Source organism: Oryza glaberrima, chromosome 9, assembly GCF_000147395.1.
Source record: "Oryza glaberrima chromosome 9, OglaRS2, whole genome shotgun sequence".
Classification (NCBI taxonomy): Eukaryota; Viridiplantae; Streptophyta; class Magnoliopsida; order Poales; family Poaceae; genus Oryza; species Oryza glaberrima.
Window position 1 is genome coordinate 9,036,908 of NC_068334.1, and position 23,018 is coordinate 9,059,925.

The 23,018-nt window shown below is 43.6% G+C and overlaps 1 non-coding gene across 1 annotated transcript; it reads left to right on the plus strand.

Moving 5' to 3' along the window:
- The first annotated feature begins 19,063 nt into the window (after positions 1-19,063).
- On the plus strand, positions 19,064-19,170 carry LOC127785506 (small nucleolar RNA R71). Its single transcript, XR_008019757.1, has one exon. It is a non-coding gene; the product is annotated as a small nucleolar RNA R71 (small nucleolar RNA).
- The last annotated feature ends 3,848 nt before the right edge of the window (positions 19,171-23,018 follow it).

Here is a 23,018-nt window from a genome sequence, read left to right on the forward strand (position 1 = left end):
ATCACACTTCGCATTTGTTACTTTCTATTACAAGATTTTTCGATTTTTTCTAAGTTAAAATTTTTATAATTCGATTAAATATATAACAGACATAGCAACATTTTAAAAAAATTCTATTTAAATATATTTAGTGTTATATTTAATGATTATTATTATAGACGTAGCTAAATTTTCTGTAAATTTGATGAAACTTATAAAAGGTTTAAAATAAAAAGTTAAAATGTCTTATAATATAAATGTAAACGGAGGGAGTAGGTAGCCTTTCGCATCAGAAAACAATATATATATAATGGCACTGGATAACCGGTTTTCTGGTGGAGTTTGTGCACCCGTTGTTTTCGTGCCGTTAGCTGCAATCACATCATCACTGATGCAACCGCCACTGTATTTGTTTTCATAGGCTTCCATTCGAATCTGCAGGCCAAGAGTTTGCAATTTCGTTGAGATTTCGGATAGAGGGTTTCAAACATGCAAATCACAGGGATCTGTGTCACGAACTGAAAACGCGCGTACGTGCCGCCGTGTGAACGCTCGCGCAAGCTGAGGTCGCGTGAATGCTCACATGTGTAAAGCTATGGCTACTTAAGAATCGAGAGTACGCTGGCGCCCTCAGGTGTAGCTCGATGTATATGTATATATGGCTTCATACGGTTTCTTACAAGCTCGATATGAGCATGCACATAAGGTCCCACGTGTAGAATAATTTTACGTGGAGGTACAATCACGGTTATTTATTTGTGCTTGCTCAAATTATTTTATATCAAAATAAAATCGGCCGTATAGTGATTATAGTGAGCCGATACGGCCGACTAATTATTTATTTTATCAAAATAAAATCGGCCGTATAATTTGTTCAAATTATTCATTTGTGCTTGCTCAAATTATCATCTAATCTAAATAAAATCATAATGAGAATTGTATAATCGGCCGTATAGTGAGTATAGTGAGCCGATACGGCCGACTTTTTCTACATGTACATTTCTACGTGGTTGAACTGCGGAGTTAGGAAAAGATAGCTAAGTTGTTGTTCACGTTTCACTTACTCAATGCATGTGGGATACGCAATCCATCTAATATGTACACTAGTCCAAAAGGATTGCGTAAGTATGGATAAAAGTGCAGACACAAGATATAAGGAGGACCAGAGTATTTTTATTACACAAAATCACTCATATGCTCTCTTTATACAGCCAATTCTTATACATGCATGGAAAGTAGGGTGAGATTCAATTATTGTATTGGGCTGATCTTCATGGGCCAAAACCCAAGTTTCTCAACATGAACAACACGAATCGTATCATCATATATTCATACATTCTCCCGAAGCTAGATTTTTTTCCCCAAGGCAAACAAACAGACAAAAGGCCATCTGTTTCCTTATATCTTGTTTTGTCCCTCTCAATCATTTTTTCTCATGTAGGGAAAAAATATAATTAACTGCAATATTCTCCGGCTGCTAAGAACTTATTATATCATATTTTGGAGGATGATCTGGTGTTGAGTGCACGGTTGACACTGACAGTTTGTTGTAACCTTCCTGTTTTCAATAGATAATCTTATTGACGTTTTGACACAAGTTTTGATTATTCATCTTATTAAAAAAATTTAGTAAAAAAATTATATAAGTTATGCTTAAAGTATTTTTAATGATAAATAAGTAAAAAATAATAATTATATACTTTTTTTAATAAAATAAATGGTTAAAAACATGTGAAAAAGTCAATGGCGTTATCATTGAAAACCAGGTAACATGTAAGATCATCTGCATGGCTAGCTCTGATCCAGCAGTGTACTCAATAAAGCATCTTAATATCTGTCCATATCAGTGACGTCTCTTTCTGCTCAAGCTCAATACCAAAGTATTGCAATCTTCACGTGTCTCCGGACAACTATAGGTGCATTTTTTTTCGTTTTCTTTTTGAAGGGAAACCATATATAGATGCAAAGCATGACGATGAGAGATCGATTTGGTTGCTTGACTTTTTGCAATATTGATGTAGTGGATTTGGATTTTTCGATTTACCCCACAAATTATGGTGAATGCATGCGTGGAACAAAACTTGAGATCGGCCTTTCAGCGCGCAAATCATTGGTTGATATATGTCCATCGAAATTGTCTAGAGAGGAAAATATAAATATAAATTCTTAGCTAAAATACCAATACGTGAGACAACTTGCAGCTTGTGTAGCTATCTAATATTTTGTCAAAATATTACATCATATATTTAAATTTTCAACAATCGAATAATTTGTTCAAATTGTACAAATAGTCTTCCTTCTTGCCAAAAAAATTTTCTAAAAACAACGCAACACAAATATTCCCCATTCATATCGCTATCAGTCCTTGTAGTAGTACTTTAGGTATGTTCTATACCACTGCACCGCATCGTACTACACCTCCCAACAAAACACTTTTTCCCGTATTTTACCACCTCCAAATAATTACTAGCTAGGTTACTTAATTCACTATCAAATGATATTTCTTGCAGTGGTTGTATAATTTGAAATCTTAAGTCCAGTGAAATGAAAAGTAAAATTACATGCCCCTTAGTTTAGTAGAACATCTGTGACCTAGTTATCGAATATAAGGAAGAATCTGTTCTTAATGAACACTGTTTATGAAAATTAGGCAAACAAATATAAATAACTACTAAAAATTTGATAAATTGACCCTTAACCCGTACCAAAACAAATGGCAAAAATAAACCGTCGCCTGATGGCGCTGAGTTATAACATCTCAGCGTCACCGTTTTTGGCACTGAGATCCTTTCTGACCTGTTCGGAACTCCACGTGGAGTGGGGGGTTCATGTAATTAGAGTATTGCGCTATAATTTGTAAACAATGTACTGGTGTTGCAATTTTACGTTCTTTTGCTGGTGTACGGTGTACCCTAGAACCATGGTTCGAATCCCCATCAAGTCAGGCATTTTTGTTCTTTTTTTTCTTCAAATGTTCAATCTACGCGCATACAAATAAATGATTAATAATGGTCTCTGCTTTTGAAAAAATATATATATACGATACTGTTCAATCTACACGCGTATATATTCAAATGTTCAATCTACGCGCATACATATAAATGATTAACGATGGTCTGCTTTTGAAAAAGAAAATGTATACGATACTAATCACTCTGTTAGCCACCAAACTGAAAGAAAACATAGGCCAATGAACAAAATTAATGGAAAAATATTGTTGCTATGTCGAGGGCTCGAACCCATAAGTGCTGCACACACGATTGGGCATCACACCACCAAGCTACGTTCGCATAATGAATTTGATGTTCCTTGCATCACACCACCAGGCTACGTTTGTATCATGAATTTGATGTTCCTTTTGTATTAATTAGCTTGTAAAGGGGTCAGTGCCAAATGCATTGGCGCTGACACCCAGTCCACGTGGAATTCCGGTCAGCTCAGCAAGGATCTCGACGCCAAAGATGATGGCGCTGAGATGTTATAGCTAAGCGACGTCATCGGGGTTGGCATTGAGCCAACGGTTCATTTTTGTCATTAGATTTTGGTATGGGTTATTTTCAAATAATTTCACTAAAGCGGTTAATTTGTCAAAATTTCGGAAAAAAACTACGTGTGAGATCACCCAGGGTCAAATATTATGTAAACTACTTGAAATGATAGGTTAATTTGTCAAAATTTCAGAAAAAAACTACGTGTGAGATCATCCAGGGTCAAATATTATGTAAATTACTTGAATTGATAGCACAAAATATTTAGTTGGATAGGGTCTCAATAAAACAATAACCATTCAACCTCTCGTTGCCATATCAAGTAGCAAACATATTATGAAAACCGAAGCATCGAGTAGAGAGCATAGGAGATATTGATAGGACTCTGCGTGCTAGTCAATTTCAGCCTGAGACATGCCCATCAAGCCACACAAAGGTGGTGACCAGATGGTTACACATTTCAAGAGACTTGACAAATTGTTGGAGCTCTATAACATCTCAAATGCTCTAAACTTATACTCATGTGAATAAACTAGTTCGTAGAATAAGCACTAGTTTCACATTTTCATTTAAGCAATGATAAACAGAAATAAGGCATGAATAGAAATTAGAACCCAGATTATTACAAGATGTAATTTCCTAGGCCGATCGGCCAAATATATATAATGATTCACGGAAGCTTGTATACCCATTCCCACAAGCAGCTGACTAGAGGTAGACCCATAATGAATCAAATCCTAGAAGAAGCAGTCGAATCCCGAATCACTCAATTCAATTTAAACCTAATACCTGCAATATATATTATATACGAGTGACAAGAGTCAGTACATGTCACACCCTAAAAATTTCAAATATATAAATTGTTGTTTAATTGGAATTATTAGAATTGATTTTAAAAGCCTAGAAGAGAAGATCTAATTTTAAATAATAAATTCCAATATAAAATGGGGCTAGATAAAATTTTATTAAATACTTTGCTTAATTCTATAATTTCTAGATTTTTCTGGGATTTATTTGAGCTAAGGAAGTATTTTTAATAAATGGAATTGCATTTCATGAATAATTTAAATGGAAAAAGGGTTTTAAAAGTCTCTTTTGGCTTTGGGCCGAAAGTCGGCCCAAAACCTTCTCTCTCTCCTCCTCGGCCCAAGTCGGCCCAGTCCGCAGCCGCCGTTCGCGTGCGTTCGCCCGCTGACAGGTGGGGCCCACCTGTCAGACTCGTCGTCTTCCTCGCGCCGCTGCCGCTCGAAACCCTAGCGCCGCGCCGCCGCCGTCTCTTTCCAAATCCGGCCGATCCTTTCCGTTTCCGGTGAAATCAATAGAGGGGAAATGATCTTCTCGATCTCCTCTACCTTTTCCCTTTTGGAACTTCGGCTAAAATCGTTTGGAAAGCGGAGGATTCGATCTCGAATCGGATCGGTCTCTCTCCTCCGAACCCTAGACTTTCCTTCGCGTCGCCGGTCGCCGTGGGCCTTCGCCGCCGCCTCCTTGCCCCTTTAAAAGGATCCCCGGTGTCTCCGCTACCCGTCGCCACCCTCGCCTTCGCCTCTCGTCGTCCGTAGAGCCTTAGCGCCGTGAGTCCTCGCGCCGCCGTCGTCGCCACCGCTCCAGCCGTGCGCCGCCGTCGCTCCAGTCGTCGCTGTCGCTCGGGAAGGCCACCGTCGTGGTCGCCGTCGCGTCGCTGTCCTCGTCCGCCCCTTCGTCGTCGCTGTCGACCGCCGGAACTCCGTCGCCGTCGTCAAGCCGAAGGTTTCCGCCGCTTCTTCCTCGTCGCCGACGTCATCCGGTCATCGTCCGCCGTCGCTTTGGTCGTCGGTGAGTTCGCCGTGCCGTCCGCTACCCGTAGGTGCTCTCCGTTCGCGCCGCCACGCCGTCGTTCGCCGGCGAGCTCGCGCGGTTCGGTCGCCGCCGGAGGTGACGTCACCGCTGACGCCATCGATGCCGTCCGCCGTGGTCCGGCCGTGGACCGGTCGATCTCGGCCGTTCGTTTTGGATGGATCGATCTCGGCCGTCCGTTCCCGTGAACCGTCGCTGTGCACCCGGTCCACCGCTAACCCTAGCCGCTGACGCAATAAATCCTCTTTTCCTTTTCAAAAATAATTCATTATTGCGTCATAATTCAATTAAAATCCATATAAGTGTTTTAATCCGATTTAATCTTTAAAAATTCATAACTAATTCATCTTAGCTCGGATTTAGTTGGTTCAAGTCTCTAAATTTTTCTAAAATTGAGATCTACATGTTAAAAATATCCACATGTACTGTTCATGCTTGTTTATGTGTTGTTTTGGTGTTTTGCTCTTTTCTGTTTAGATTCCGACGTTTCCGGAGAGTCCGTTTTCGCAGGGGAAGAATTTGAAGAGTTCCAAGGCCAGCAAGGCAAGTCACACAGATCCCAAACAACCCCTTTGAACATGTTGATCCCGTTTAAAGCTATTGTTTCTATTCAACTATTGCATTTATTTTCGAATGTCATTGGGTGGAATTAACCTATTGTTTGTTATAGCCCTTTTGTTCTTGATTACTTTATTCCTTGATACCTTGGGTTCTTATAAATTGACTAGTTGAGCTTTATATATTGGTTCAGCTAGATATTAGATGTGATTGCTTAGCCATGCTTAGAAACATTAGCACACTATTGGGATAACTTATGACTCACTATTATTTAATAATGGCTTAATGATAACTCATGATGGTTAATCATGATTGGTTAATTAATAAATTTGCCAACTAAAACCTGTTAATGGTGGGTTGTGAGCACATGGTTTTGATGGTCGTGCTCATGACAATTAAGGACCGGTTCACGAGTTTCGGTTGTGAAACATTAACCGTGCCAACCACAAGCCAGCGTGGGCAACGGCTTTACCTTTTGTATAGCATGGTTCATTGCGGGGCACCAGACTGAGAAGTGGCGGAGATAAGCCCACGGGGGTCGCTGGGGAGTCCATGCCTTGTTTATAAGGGGGTGATTATGATCCAGGAACGGTGCGCTGTGGTGGATTGTGTTGTGCGAGGGGTACTGTCACAGCTCCTTTCTGAGGTACCGTGGTGGTATCAAGGCGCATGGTGACATGTCGTGGGGCTGTGTCTTGTGGGTACAGTGGTACACCTCTGGTCAGAGTAAAACTATTCGAATAGCCGTGCCCGCGGTTATGGGCGGGTTTAACAATGTCTTTCGTGATTAGTCTCATACCTCTCATCATAATAAAAGATACTATGACTGGTAATAATTTGATTAGCTCCTGGTTTGGAATGGTATATTCCTGGTTTGGAGATAGAACTGTGCAGCCGGGATTGGTTGTTCAGAATGGTTGGGCCTATGCAACAGGGTATGTTGTATAGCGTTGGAATAATATTGTTTAATTATTACTCAACTGTTTTACTAAATTCTGAAATGTTTATTAAATGCTGTTTATGCAAATGAAACCCTATTATGCCATCCTTTGTTATTTTGTGCACTTGCATATTTGCTGCGTGGCTTGCTGAGTATGTCATATACTCACCTTGCAATCATTCATCAGAGGAGGAGTTCTACAGTGATGCTGATGGTGTGGAGGATTAGGTGTAGCCCTGGTCAAGCTGCCTGTGGAGTGGAATCGTCTGCGCCGTTTATCTTATTTTCCGCTGCTTAGATCTTTATTGATTGAGAGGGACTATCTACCTCTGTAATGACATTTTATTCGCTTATTAATTAGAGTAATAATTGTACTCTATTATCAATTTGTTATTGTGTGCCTCGGCTGATTCCTGGACGAGGGTTCGCGCACATGTAAGCGTTTGGAATTTTGGATAGAAATTCCGGGCGTGACAAGTTGGTATCAGAGCCTCCTTGACCCTAGGTTATGCCAAATGGTTACCCATAGAAGCCCTCTAAAAATATTGGAAAAATAGAACTATTCTCCTCTCTTTCTCTTTTAACTAAACCAAACAAATGGCACATGCAGTTTATAATTCCTTTAATTGTTCTCATTTAAAAAATTATTTATGATTATTCCTGTGTTATTAGTACCGTACATCTATTACTGTACTAATGACTCATTTGCCAGCAAAAGTTTTACAACGTTGTTCTATTTAATCTTGCTGCAATGAAATAAATTTAGCATGATTTTACAACTTTTCTTTTATTTTATTTCTTTTGAAACCTGTTGTTCAAAAGTGCAAAATTTGTGATCTTGTTTCCACCTGTTTCAACTTACCTTGCAAGCTGAGTTTACTTTATTTACTTATCTTTTTACCTGGATTTTCTAAATTTATTCAAATTAATCCAAAAACTTGTGCTATTAATTGGACAAATGACTTAACTCCCTCCTTTTACTTGTCTTTAGATGCCGCACTACAAGCCTGAGTACTTGTTTGGTGTTGAAGGATTTGTCCAGGAGTTGCGTACGATGTCCTTTGCCATAGGATTTGGGACTGCCCCTATGTATGCCCAGATTCCTCATGATCGGGATGAAGAGAAGTGTCGAGTCAAAGCCACCTTAAACAGTAATAGTGAAGATATCCCATCAGTGATGTTCGAAGCTGGAGGGGGAAATTATATTCATGCATGTCAGGAGGTGGCAAGGATCGCCATAGGAGAGCTCCGTGATCGCTACAGTGATCAGTTGGCCGACACTGAGTATCGCTACCATCCTCGCCAACCCCAGGGAAGTGACCGTGGCAGCTACCTTGAGACTGAGGGGATTGAGAATGATGCTACCACAAGGCATTTGGTTGAAATGCTGTGGGCTATGGATGAGACCCGCGCGGAGGTTGTGCTAGCAGCTCAAGATCGTGAAGACCGGAATCGTGGAAAGATTTGCAAGCTAGAAGACAAGGTGGATCGTTTGGAGAAAGAACTAGCCGCATTAAAGGGGGAAGCACCGCCGCAGAAGGCCAGGGTTCGTCTTACCGCAAGGAAGAGAGCTCTATTCGTCCCTCGCTACCAATTGGCGCCAAAGGTCCGTGTGGTGGAGAAAGAAGTTACCCCAGCCCTAGCAGATCCTCCGGTCGTCAATATAAGTGATGATGAAGGAGAAGAATCGAAGCGCACCCATTCAAAGGTCGAGTGGGGAGCCACTCAAGATGATGAAGACGAGCCGAACGAGCCTTCAATCAACTCCGATGCCCGGAAGACCTAGAGTTCCTTGTCAAGCCGTTGTCCTAGATCGTTGTGTTAGTTTGCTTGTTTAAGTTTGGTTGTGTGTATGGGTCCTGCATGTGGTTTACATCTGTGGTGGGATGTAAGTGCATGCGTTTGTTTGCTTTCGAGTGTTAGGTAGTTGGTGAGTTTAGTGGTGTGAGAGAGTCTTCAGCTTTGTAATAATGAAACTCAGTTAAGATCAATAAAAGTTAAGTTAGTGGAAAAATTAATTCTCTGTCCTAAGTAGTTTTTCCCGGTTTCTCTTCCTGTGCTCTTGCCTGTGCCAGATGGTGCTCACTCGCAGCAATGGGAATGGCCCCAACAACAACAACAACAACAACAACAATGGAGAGAATCCCACACTTGCTCAAGTCCTGGCTCAACAGGCACAGCTTATGAACATGATGATGCAGCAACTCCAGAACCAGCAGAATCAGGGAAATAACCACGCACCTCCTCAGAACAAGTTAGCAGAATTTCTTCGTGTGAGGCCGCCCACTTTCTCTAGCACCACTAATCCTGTGGAAGCTGGTGATTGGCTCCACGCCATAGAAAAGAAGTTGGATTTGCTTCAGTGCACTGATCAGGAGAAGGTCTCATTTGCATCACACCAACTGCATGGCCCTGCCTCTGAGTGGTGGGATCACTTCCGCCTTAACAGGGCTACTGCTGAACCTATCACTTGGCTTGAATTCACCGCTGCTTTTCGGAAGACGCATATACCATCGGGAGTGGTGTCTCTCAAGAAGAAAGAATTTAGGTCGCTCACCCAAGGGTCTCGCACGGTCACCGAGTATCTGCACGAGTTCAATCGTCTGGCTCGTTATGCTCCAGAAGATGTGCGCACTGATGAAGAGCGCCAGGAGAGGTTCTTGGAAGGACTTAATGATGAGCTTTCTTACCCACTCATGACTGGGGATTACCATGATTTCCAGAAGTTAGTGGATAAGGCTATTCGTCAGGAGGACAAGTACAACCGCATGGAGCAGAAGAAACGTCGGATTGCTCACTTCAAGGCACAACAAGGGAATAGTCAGAGGCCGCGTCTTACTTTAGGACCCCAGTCCATGCCACAAGGAGGTTCTTCGTCTGTTGTTCGTCCGCAGCGTCAGTTCTTCAACAACAATGCTGGCAACAACATCCGAAATCAAGCTCCACGTCCTGTGGCAGCTCCAACCCAACAACAGCCTGCCAAGAAGGAGCAAGGCAGCAAGCCCGGAGTATGCTTCAACTGTGGTGAACCAGGACATTACTCTGACAAGTGTCCGAAGCCCCGACGCGCGAAGATTGTCCCTACCCAGAGTAACTTTACCGCACCTACGCCAAAGGCTCGTGTCAATCATGTTGCTGCTGCAGAAGCTCAAGGTGCTCCAGATGTAATTTTGGGTACGTTCCTTGTTAACTCAGTTCCTGCAACAGTGCTTTTTGATTCTGGTGCTACACATTCATTTTTATCTATGAGTTTTGCGGGAAATCATGGGATGGAAGTAGAAGATCTTAGACGTCCTTTGATGGTTAGTACCCCGAGTAATCAAGTACTCTCTTTGCAACGTAGCCCCTCTGTCAGAATAGAAATTCAAGAAGTGCCATTCCTGGCCAATCTTATCTTGTTAGAATCCAAAGATCTTGATGTCATCCTAGGGATGGACTGGTTAGTCAGGTATAAAGGTGTGATAGACTGTGCCAACAGAAAAGTAACTCTCACCAGCAATGATGGTCGAGTTGTAACAGTTCATGCACTGTCTTCTGAGTCTTTAAGGTCAAGTCTGAACCAAATAGCTTTGGAAGAAATTCCCGTAGTACAGGAATACCCGGACGTGTTCCCGGACGATTTACCTGGTATGCCGCCTAAGAGAGATATTGAATTCAGAATAGATCTGATACCCGGAACAACTCCGATCCATAAGAGACCTTACAGAATGGCAGCCAATGAGTTGGCAGAAGTCAAAAGGCAAGTCGACGATTTGCTTCAAAAGGGATACATCAGACCGAGTTCATCTCCATGGGGAGCTCCAGTTATTTTTGTGGAAAAGAAAGATCATACCCAGAGGATGTGTGTGGACTATCGTGCATTAAATGATGTGACTATCAAGAATAAGTACCCGCTGCCCAGAATTGATGACTTGTTTGATCAGCTTAAAGGTGCCACCGTTTTCTCCAAGATAGATCTTCGATCAGGGTATCACCAGTTGAGGATTAAAGAAGAGGATATACCTAAGACGGCTTTTACCACTAGGTATGGATTGTTCGAATGTACTGTTATGTCTTTTGGACTTACCAATGCCCCCGCTTTCTTCATGAACTTAATGAATAAGGTGTTTATGGAATACCTAGACAAGTTCGTGGTGGTCTTTATTGATGACATTCTTATCTACTCCCAAACAAAAGAAGAGCATGAAGAACATCTTCGTCTTGCACTAGAGAAGCTGCGAGAACATCAGTTGTATGCCAAGTTTAGCAAATGTGAATTTTGGTTGTCTGAAGTAAAGTTCCTTGGTCACGTCATATCAGCCGGAGGAGTTGCCGTTGATCCTAGTAATGTGGAATCCGTAACCAACTGGAAACAACCGAAGACAGTTTCAGAGATTCGCAGTTTCCTGGGTCTTGCAGGTTATTACCGGAGGTTCATAGAGAATTTCTCCAAGATTGCTAAGCCCATGACACGACTGCTTCAGAAGGATGTAAAGTACAAGTGGTCAGAAGAATGTGAGCAGAGTTTTCAAGAGCTGAAGAATCGCTTAACATCAGCTCCTATTTTAATTTTACCTGATCCAAAGAAGGGTTTCCAAGTGTATTGCGATGCATCTAAGCTTGGCTTAGGTTGTGTTCTGATGCAAGATAGGAAGGTGGTTGCCTATGCATCTCGTCAGTTACGCCCGCATGAGAAGAACTACCCTACTCATGATCTTGAGTTGGCTGCAGTGGTTCATGCGTTGAAAATTTGGCGTCATTATCTTTTCGGTACTCGTACAGAGGTGTACACCGATCACAAGAGTTTAAAGTATATCTTTACTCAGCCAGATCTGAACATGAGACAACGGAGGTGGTTGGAATTAATTAAGGATTATGACATGGGAATTCATTATCACCCGGGAAAGGCTAATGTTGTAGCAGATGCTCTTAGCAGGAAAGGTTATTGCAATGCTACGGAAGGACGACAGTTGCCATTGGAGTTATGCAAGGAATTTGAAAGATTAAATTTGGGAATTGTTAGTAGAGGTTTTGTTGCAGCCTTAGAAGCAAAGCCTACTCTAATTGATCAAGTTAGAGAAGCTCAAATTAATGACCCCGATATTCAAGAAATTAAGAAGAATATGAGAAGAGGAAAAGCTATCGGTTTCTTGGAAGATGAGCAAGGAACTGTATGGTTGGGTGAGAGAATCTGCGTCCCAGACAACAAAGGTTTAAAAGATGCAATCCTGAAGGAAGCTCATGATACTTTGTACTCCATTCACCCTGGTAGTACCAAGATGTACCAGGATCTCAAGGAAAGATTTTGGTGGGCAAGTATGAAGCGTGAAATCGCAGAATACGTAGCAGTATGTGATGTTTGTCAGCGAGTCAAGGCAGAACATCAGAAGCTCGCAGGTTTGCTGCAGCCTTTGAAGATTCCTGAATGGAAGTGGGAGGAAATCGGTATGGATTTCATCACTGGTCTACCCAGAACATCATCAGGCCACGACTCCATTTGGGTGATAGTCGACAGACTTACCAAAGTGGCTCATTTCATCCCAGTAAAGACAACATATTCCGGAAGTCGGTTGGCGGAATTGTATATGGCAAGGATTGTGTGCTTGCATGGTGTCCCTAAGAAAATAGTGTCTGATCGAGGTAGTCAGTTTACTTCACAGTTTTGGAAGAAGCTTCAAGAAGAGATGGGTTCTAAGCTGAACTTTAGCACTGCTTATCATCCGCAGACAGACGGACAAACCGAAAGGGTAAATCAGATTTTGGAGGACATGTTGAGAGCTTGTGCTTTAGACTTCGGTGGAAGTTGGGATAAGAATTTACCTTATGCAGAATTCTCGTACAACAACAGTTATCAAGCTAGTCTTCAGATGGCTCCTTACGAAGCGCTGTATGGTCGGAAGTGCCGCACTCCGCTTTTGTGGGATCAAACGGGAGAACGTCAGGTTTTTGGGACTGATATTCTAAGGGAAGCAGAAGAAAAGGTAAAAATCATTCAAGAAAGATTGCGTGTGGCCCAGTCCCGTCATAAGAGTTATGCCGACAGTCGTCGTAGAGATCTAAGTTTTGATGAAGGAGATTATGTGTACCTTCGTGTCACGCCTCTTCGAGGAGTTCATCGCTTCCACACTAAAGGAAAATTGGCACCGCGTTTCGTGGGACCTTACAAGATTGTCAGTAGAAGAGGAGAGGTTGCTTATCAGTTGGAGTTACCTCAATCTCTAACAGGAGTCCATAATGTGTTCCATGTGTCGCAATTGAAAAAGTGTTTAAGGGTACCAACCGAAGAAGCTAATCTTGAACAGATAGAAGTTCAAGAGGATCTGACCTATATTGAGAAACCGATCCGTATCTTGGAAACAGATGAGAGAAGAACCAGGAATCGAGTGATCCGTTTTTGTAAAGTTCAATGGAGTAATCACTCAGAAGAAGAATCAACTTGGGAACGAGAAGATGAATTGAAGTCAGCTCATCCGCATCTGTTCGCCAGTTCTTCCGAATCTCGAGGACGAGATTCTGTTTAAGGGGGGTAGGTTTGTCACACCCTAAAAATTTCAAATATATAAATTGTTGTTTAATTGGAATTATTAGAATTGATTTTAAAAGCCTAGAAGAGAAGATCTAATTTTAAATAATAAATTCCAATATAAAATGTGGCTAGATAAAATTTTATTAAATACTTTGCTTAATTCTATAATTTCTAGATTTTTCTGGGATTTATTTGAGCTAAGGAAGTATTTTTAATAAATGGAATTGCATTTCATGAATAATTTAAATGGAAAAAAGGTTTTAAAAGTCTCTTTTGGCTTTGGGCCGAAAGTCGGCCCAAAACCTTCTCTCTCTCCTCCTCGGCCCAAGTCGGCCCAGTCCGCAGCCGCCGTTCGCGCGCGTTCGCCCGCTGACAGGTGGGGCCCACCTGTCAGACTCGTCGTCTTCCTCGCGCCGCCGCCGCTCGAAACCCTAGCGCCGCGCCGCCGCCGTCTCTTTCCAAATCCGGCCGATCCTTTCCGTTTCCGGTGAAATCAATAGAGGGGAAATGATCTTCTCGATCTCCTCTACCTTTTCCCTTTTGGAACTTCGGCTAAAATCGTTTGGAAAGCGGAGGATTCGATCTCGAATCGGATCGGTCTCTCTCCTCCGAACCCTAGACTTTCCTTCGCGTCGCCGGTCGCCGTGGGCCTTCGCCGCCGCCTCCTTGCCCCTTTAAAAGGATCCCCGGTGTCTCCGCTACCCGTCGCCACCCTCGCCTTCGCCTCTCGTCGTCCGTAGAGCCTTAGCGCCGTGAGTCCTCGCGCCGCCGTCGTCGCCACCGCTCCAGCCGTGCGCCGCCGTCGCTCCAGTCGTCGCCGTCGCTCGGGAAGGCCACCGTCGTGGTCGCCGTCGCGTCGCTGTCCTCGTCCGCCCCTTCGTCGTCGCTGTCGACCGCCGGAACTCCGTCGCCGTCGTCAAGCCGAAGGTTTCCGCCGCTTCTTCCTCGTCGCCGACGTCATCCGGTCATCGTCCGCCGTCGCTTTGGTCGTCGGTGAGTTCGCCGTGCCGTCCGCTACCCGTAGGTGCTCTCCGTTCGCGCCGCCACGCCGTCGTTCGCCGGCGAGCTCGCGCGGTTCGGTCGCCGCCGGAGGTGACGTCACCGCTGACGCCATCGATGCCGTCCGCCGTGGTCCGGCCGTGGACCGGTCGATCTCGGCCGTTCGTTTTGGATGGATCGATCTCGGCCGTCTGTTCCCGTGAACCGTCGCTGTGCACCCGGTCCACCGCTAACCCTAGCCGCTGACGCAATAAATCCTCTTTTCCTTTTCAAAAATAATTCATTATTGCGTCATAATTCAATTAAAATCCATATAAGTGTTTTAATCCGATTTAATCTTTAAAAATTCATAACTAATTCATCTTAGCTCGGATTTAGTTGGTTCAAGTCTCTAAATTTTTCTAAAATTGAGATCTACATGTTAAAAATATCCACATGTACTGTTCATGCTTGTTTATGTGTTGTTTTGGTGTTTTGCTCTTTTCTGTTTAGATTCCGACGTTTCCGGAGAGTCCGTTTTCGCAGGGGAAGAATTTGAAGAGTTCCAAGGCCAGCAAGGCAAGTCACACAGATCCCAAACAACCCCTTTGAACATGTTGATCCCGTTTAAAGCTATTGTTTCTATTCAACTATTGCATTTATTTTCGAATGTCATTGGGTGGAATTAACCTATTGTTTGTTATAGCCCTTTTGTTCTTGATTACTTTATTCCTTGATACCTTGGGTTCTTATAAATTGACTAGTTGAGCTTTATATATTGGTTCAGCTAGATATTAGATGTGATTGCTTAGCCATGCTTAGAAACATTAGCACACTATTGGGATAACTTATGACTCACTATTATTTAATAATGGCTTAATGATAACTCATGATGGTTAATCATGATTGGTTAATTAATAAATTTGCCAACTAAAACCTGTTAATGGTGGGTTGTGAGCACATGGTTTTGATGGTCGTGCTCATGACAATTAAGGACCGGTTCACGAGTTTCGGTTGTGAAACATTAACCGTGCCAACCACAAGCCAGCGTGGGCAACGGCTTTACCTTTTGTATAGCATGGTTCATTGCGGGGCACCAGACTGAGAAGTGGCGGAGATAAGCCCACGGGGGTCGCTGGGGAGTCCATGCCTTGTTTATAAGGGGGTGATTATGATCCAGGAACGGTGCGCTGTGGTGGATTGTGTTGTGCGAGGGGTACTGTCACAGCTCCTTTCTGAGGTACCGTGGTGGTATCAAGGCGCATGGTGACATGTCGTGGGGCTGTGTCTTGTGGGTACAGTGGTACACCTCTGGTCAGAGTAAAACTATTCGAATAGCCGTGCCCGCGGTTATGGGCGGGTTTAACAATGTCTTTCGTGATTAGTCTCATACCTCTCATCATAATAAAAGATACTATGACTGGTAATAATTTGATTAGCTCCTGGTTTGGAATGGTATATTCCTGGTTTGGAGATAGAACTGTGCAGCCGGGATTGGTTGTTCAGAATGGTTGGGCCTATGCAACAGGGTATGTTGTATAGCGTTGGAATAATATTGTTTAATTATTACTCAACTGTTTTACTAAATTCTGAAATGTTTATTAAATGCTGTTTATGCAAATGAAACCCTATTATGCCATCCTTTGTTATTTTGTGCACTTGCATATTTGCTGCGTGGCTTGCTGAGTATGTCATATACTCACCTTGCAATCATTCATCAGAGGAGGAGTTCTACAGTGATGCTGATGGTGTGGAGGATTAGGTGTAGCCCTGGTCAAGCTGCCTGTGGAGTGGAATCGTCTGCGCCGTTTATCTTATTTTCCGCTGCTTAGATCTTTATTGATTGAGAGGGACTATCTACCTCTGTAATGACATTTTATTCGCTTATTAATTAGAGTAATAATTGTACTCTATTATCAATTTGTTATTGTGTGCCTCGGCTGATTCCTGGACGAGGGTTCGCGCACATGTAAGCGTTTGGAATTTTGGATAGAAATTCCGGGCGTGACAGTACATCAATCAAATTAATATACTGGTAAGCACAAATCAAACCTAACATTCTATATGCAAAGCCATAATTCAATGGAAGGTTGTCTTTAGCTCAATTATAGCATAAAGGCAAATTTTGGTTCACAAACATTTGTAAAGAAAGTTGACAATTCAATTCAAAAAACATGAACATAAATATAACATAATAGTCATCATAATATCATCATATAATCATTATTGATGCCTAAACCGACATCAAGTCTCACATTCATCATCAATATACCATAAACCATATAATTCAACACAAGTTACCATTTTCAAACCCATGTTTCACAAACACAATTTGAAAACATAAATCTATAATATTGACATTTCACTAAGCCGCTCATGACCGCGAGCATGATTAATCGATTAGTTTTGAGAACTCTGCATAGTTTGTACAACTTTACCCACATGACATGAATCGTTCTAGTTTGACCGGTTCCCGTCGGTACCACCACACTCTACACCTTGATTGTGGTCTAGAGGTCATAACATAGCTATTACATCATAGGATTTTATTTGTACAATCGGGGAAAAAGTAAATCAAAGATCCATCTGCTCCAAGCTTCAGAATATGCCCTTACACTAGATAAGCCTCATCAATACGCGGACGAGCGGCTGAGTTAAAAGCAATTTGGTTGCTAACGACCCCTAGCCCTTTTGCTATCCGAGTAATCAGACAAGTGCACTCCACAGGAGCAGAGAACTTTATATTTTCTAACCATTGCCTTATCATACATTTCACAAGAGCAATTTTGATCTTTCTAACCATGGCAAACATGATAATCAATTCATCTCCCCTAATGAGTCTCAGATCACCTCTAGGAAACAAAGTCATAGCAATCCATTTGTGCATGAGCCTAAGTGTAGGATTATGGATATCATTCATTCTAGGTTTCTTGCATATTGGAGCACCAGAAATGTCTTCCCAAAATCTATTTTTCTCGAACCCAGAAATTCCTTTCTAGAGATCGATTTTACAGGAATCTTGAAAACCAAGAAGTGTACTTAAGCCTTTCCATGTAAGTGTGAACTCCTCACGGAAAAAGCGAAAGGAAATACCATCTTCTATTTCTTTCAAAGTGCACAAAAATTGTAAAGTAAGCAAACGAGAACCAGGCTCATCTACCACATCAAATCTCTGCCAACCAACAGCTTTCCAAATAGAACGAAATTCAACATCCATACCTATCTTTTTTAGCAGGTCCGGTGAGTATTCTCGCGTGTGAGCATACTCCCGGTCACTCAGCATGTAGTAGGCTTGTCTCTCCCGATCACTGACAAGGTCGAGGTCGGTGTCGTTCAGGAGTCATCGCGGAGCTTCGGCGTCTTCCATCGAGACATCAGCTGATGAACGAGTACTAGACTCGTCATGATGACTTGATGAAGAGCCGGACCCCTTGAACAGACGAGACAATCGCCTCCTCATTCTGCACAATGGAGCCAGAACGGACTAACTCGGCGGGGGTTAGGAATGACAAGAATTTCACCAGGCTGTCCGTTTTGGGTGGCTCCACTTCGACCTCTTGAATATTCTATGGGTTCGGCCCGTACTTTATTCTGACCATAGAGCATTGTTCCGTCCTCGGTTGAAACTCAAACTTCTCTTCCTTGCCGTTGATGTGGAAACGGATACTCCCCGTTCCCACGTCAATGTTGGCTCCTACGGTGCTAAGGAACGGACGCTCCAGGATGAGCGGCGTCTCTTTTCCCGTGTCCATGTCCAGCACCACGAAGTCTACCGGGATAAAGAAATCTCGTATCTTGATTGGCACATCCTCCGCTATCCCTGCCGGGTAACGGACTGACGAGTCAGCCAGTTGAAGGCACATCAGTGTTGGTGCCAACACCGTGAAGTTGAGCTTGTTGAAGACGTCTTTTGGCATGACGCTGACACTGGCTCCAAGGTCGCACAAGGCCTGGTCAAACTGTTGTGCCCCGATCGAGCTGGTGATCATAGGACACCCCGGATCTTTCTTCTTCTCCGGGAGCTTGTGGAGTATCAGGTTGCTGCATTGTTCCGTCAGCTTGACCACATCCGTTGTTGGGAGCGGTTTCTTGTTGTTGAGTATGTCCTTGAGATAACGGGCGTATGTTGGCACTTGCGCAGCGTCCAACAACGGCACGTTGATGTGGATCTTTTGGATTACTTCAACAAAACGAACGAATTGCTCATCCGTTGACGGTTTCCTACTCCGTTGAGGAAACGACAGCAACCGTGTGTCGCAGTACTCCTGCGGCACGGTCTTTTCTAGCTAAACTTCCTTGTCAGCCGAGTCATTAGATGGCGCTTCTTTTGGTATCCCATTAGTTCCTACAGGGTTAGGATATGGCGGATCACGAGTGGACTTACCTTCCCTCGTCGTGATCGCCTTAACATTTTCAACGGAGGAGTTAGGTTGCCCCGGAATCCTCCCAGTATCATTTGCAGGGACTAAGGATGCCAACTGAGCTAACTGGGTCTCTATCATTTTATTGAAGCTCAGCTGGTTTTGAAAAGCAGAAGCGAAGCCATCTAACTTGACATTAATGTTTTTTAGGATCTTTTCATTGGCAGCAAGCTTTTTGCTTAGCGCATATTGGAGTCGTTCCTCGCTCCAACCCATATTGGAGACCATCTTCTCTATTAGTTCAATGGCTCCTTGAACCGTTTTAGACAAGAAGGCTCCTCTAGCTACCGTGTCCAAGTGATCGTGTGACACCGGGGTGAGTTCATTGTAAAAATTCTGCAGGATTAGTCAGTCGTCCATCCCATGATGAGGACAGGTGGCCACATACTCCTGCAGTTGTTCCCATGCTTCCGGAATAGACTCATCCCTTATCTGCTGGAAACTTGAAATCCTTCCATGAAGGGCATTGGTTTTGCCCATCGGGAAGAATTTTGAGAGGAATGCCATCGAGCATTTGTCCCAGGTATTGACAGCAGCACGGTTGGCATAAAACCACTACTTTGCTCTCCCGAGAAGGGAGTACGGAAACAGTCGTAGCCTGATAGCGTCGGGACTGACGCCCTTGATGGTGTACGTGCTACAGATCTCCAGGAACTGTTGCAGATGAGCATTGGCATCCTCATTAGGCTTGACACAGAACGGGCTAGCCTGCGTCATCGTGATGAGGCTGGACTTCAAGTTGAAATCCATGCCCCCAATGTTGACCTGCGGCCCAATGGCCACATTGTCAGCAGAGGGAGCATCGAACTTGCGAAGAGTCTTGCTCGCCATAGTCTTGAAGGTCGGTGGCGCTGGTATGGCTGGTTTCTCTGTCGGTAGAGTTTTCTGCGGAGCAACGACTCGCGGTCTGACGCTCCGAAAGACAGCTTCCGGCAGGTTGAAACCAGTCATGTACTACCCTGTTCTCACAACAAAAGTGAAAACAACCAAGGTTAGCCTGCAAAGGAAAATGATTATACAGAGGTAAATATAAAGTTTTAGTTCAAGTAATCTCTATTATGAATCTTCCCCGGCAACGGCGCCAGAAATGCTTGTTGGTATTTCTTAATGACATTACTAGAAATATAATTCCCAGCAATGGCGCATAAATACTTCTGGTATATTATGGTTACAGAGTTCATCCGCAAGCACACGGATATACCATTATAGCATTTCACCCAAGAGTATTCCAAGGGTATCGTATTTATTTTATCCCGTGGGAAGATCATGTAGAGAGAACTTGACTAATAATTTATATATTACTTGTGATAATCATATTCTAAGCATGGGTTAAGGTAATCCAAGGGTAGAGTGACACACAAGCATTAACTACTCATTCTCATAATATATCATCTAAGCTAAGTCGAAAGAAAAGAGAAAGAAAATCTATTCCTATACTTCTAATATACATAGTATACATACATTCTAGTTAACTGATATACTAGCTAATACCCTCTATCCGATGCCCTCCTGGTACTTCGAGAAGCCACCCCTGACTGCCGAGTTCCTTACGACAGCCCGTCATGACCATACAACCGGGGCTAAATATGGAGGAATACCCTCCCCAGGGAATTAACTTAGGATTATATACCGGCGGGGAGGAATACCGTACTGAGCTGTCACCATTAGCGGCCCACCTCTCATCCACAATATATAACCCCAAATAATGATATCCCATAATCTAGACACCACGTCTAAACTACCAGATACTACTCTAATATCATCGTCATGACATAGAGTAATTGCATAAGCAAACATTATACCCACACCAAAGCATCTCCCAGATAAGCTAGTCGTATATTCAGTATAACATGAACATAATATAAAGTAGGTACTCATATACTTGGAGAGTATTTCAATACCATAAATGTATATAGAAGAGTATTCCAATAAAAGTACAAAGCTTATAAAAGAGAAGAGAAAAGCTACTAGAGCCATACCCGAACTCTTCCAAAGGCTTCCGGACTCCTGATTTCTACTCTATTCCTATTCCACCAGCTAGATACTACTAAACTAAACTTGAGAGAAATGAGAGAGCTATTGCTTGAGGTGTGTGTTGAATTGAAGAGAGTGAAGTCCTTATATAGGCTGCCAATGACGGTTGTGGCAGTTGGAATGGTCGGAATTGCCCTCCAACCGTCATTGGGGAGTGATCCACGCCGTCCAGCCAGAACCTGGATCCAACAGCGCTAGGGGAGGTTCGACCGAAGCAGGGCCGGCCCATCCTGGCCCAAAATCGGCAGGTGGCCTCCTGAACTTCTCCACTCCGCAGACTTGTGAATTTTGGCCTAATTCATCGTGTCAATTCTGAGTTCTTGGCCTATTCATACATAAGTCTAGTTCTCGACATCATCCGATTGATTTATCGTCTGAGTTGATGTCGATTCTCCTCCACTTTATTGTCATTCTCTGCAAAAGGTTAGTACACCTAATACTAGTGGAATATTATTATTCTAACATATTTATGCATTGCAAGCATCACTAGTTCTCCTCTATTTTGGTAATATTGATGGTTGAAACTGATCAATAATGACCGTCAACACCTACATATCCGGGGCACTGATTACGGGCGCTCGTCCCTGATCCAACATATTACAGCGTATCAGAGTTCTAATGACTCACGGTCGGTTGCCGCCGGTAGCAGCTCCCTCTCACTATGGTAAGTTGCCATGCGGTTACAACAGGTACGCCCCTCTATACCTAGTACAACTCCAAGTCCTAAACAGTAACCGACTACGTACACATATTCGACACAAACTCTAACAGCCACCGCACGTGAATATCGTTCTCCCATTTTTACGTGCGAACCCTTAAGAGGACAGCACGCATGCGGGCTTCTTAAGAGCATCGCACAGGAAAATACCCTCCCTCCTTTTTCCCTCTCAACACTTCAAAAATTCCATACTTATCCTCCCTCCAACTCTCTCACCTCCTCATCCTTATTCTCACCTCTTCTCGCACTTTCTCTCCTCTCCTCTCATGTGTCGCGGCGGCAGGCGAGTGGCTCGGCAGCGGGCGACGGGACGACGAGGAGGTGGCTCCGCCTCGCCGCCTCCGCCGACGATGAGGTGCCTGGGAGCGGCGCCTTTGGCCCCGCGAATCCGCGCCACCCCCGCCGACGAGGAGGAGGAGGTGGCTAGGAGCGGAGGCAGACGGCGGCAGCGCGTCCGCCCCCCCGGCCCCCCCGCGCAGTGGCGCCCCTCCGCCGTTCGGATCTAGTGGCGGCGCCCCTTCCGCCCTCCGCCCATAGTATCCGGCTTCGGTGCCCCTCCCCGCGCGGATCCGGGGGCGGCGACTGCAAGGACGACGACGAGCTACAGCGACGGCAACGACGGCGACGAGCTGTGGCGGTGGCAACTAGGGTTTGCGATGGCGGCGACGGCAACGACTATTTTTTTGGTGGATTTTTGTTTTCGCGTGCGGTCGGTACAAATGGACTGCACGAGATAATCGATTATCCCGTGCGGTCCACTTAACACGACAGCACGGGAAGATGTATTTTTCCGTGCAGTTGGGCCGCCCGCACGTGAAAATATTTATTTTCCTAGGCACCTGGGTGCAGACGGGCAAGACCTCTGCACGGAAAAACCCTTTTTGACCGCACGGAAAAGTCATTTTCGTAGTAGTGACATCGTGTGGTATTTTACATCTATCTTTGTGCGAGAAGGCTAATTCGCGACTGGTCGCGTTGCGTGCGGAGAGGAGGGCAGCGGATGGCGCGGTTTCTTTTTTTCTTTTTCGACGCTTTCTTTTTTTTCCGGCGCTCTCGGTATCTTTTTTATTTTTTCTGTTTTTTCTTTCCGTATTTTTTGTAGTTTACGGTTTCCTTTTTTTTTTGTTTTTTTCTGTTTCGTCTTTCCGTATCTTTTTAGTATTTTCGCTTTTTTAATACGTATTTATAAAACTTCGTATACGTAGACATACAAACTTTGTATGCGTATACAAAGTTTGTATAAGTGTATCTTTTAGACTTTTTATATGTACGAACACAAACTTTATGTACATATGTATATTTTTATACATTGAAGTGCGCATGTATATTGTATATACAATATACATACGTATAAATGTTGTATTTACGTATACAAAATTTATACGTATGTATATAGTATATACATACGTATATACACTAGTATATAAGAGAAGCTAGAGAGACTAGGGGGGCAGCTGATCGCGCGCATGCGCGGCCACGCGACTAGCCGCGGATCAGCAGCCCCTTATCTTTGTGTACAGTATGTCTGTTTGCAAAAGAGCTTTCAATTTCTTGAGAACAC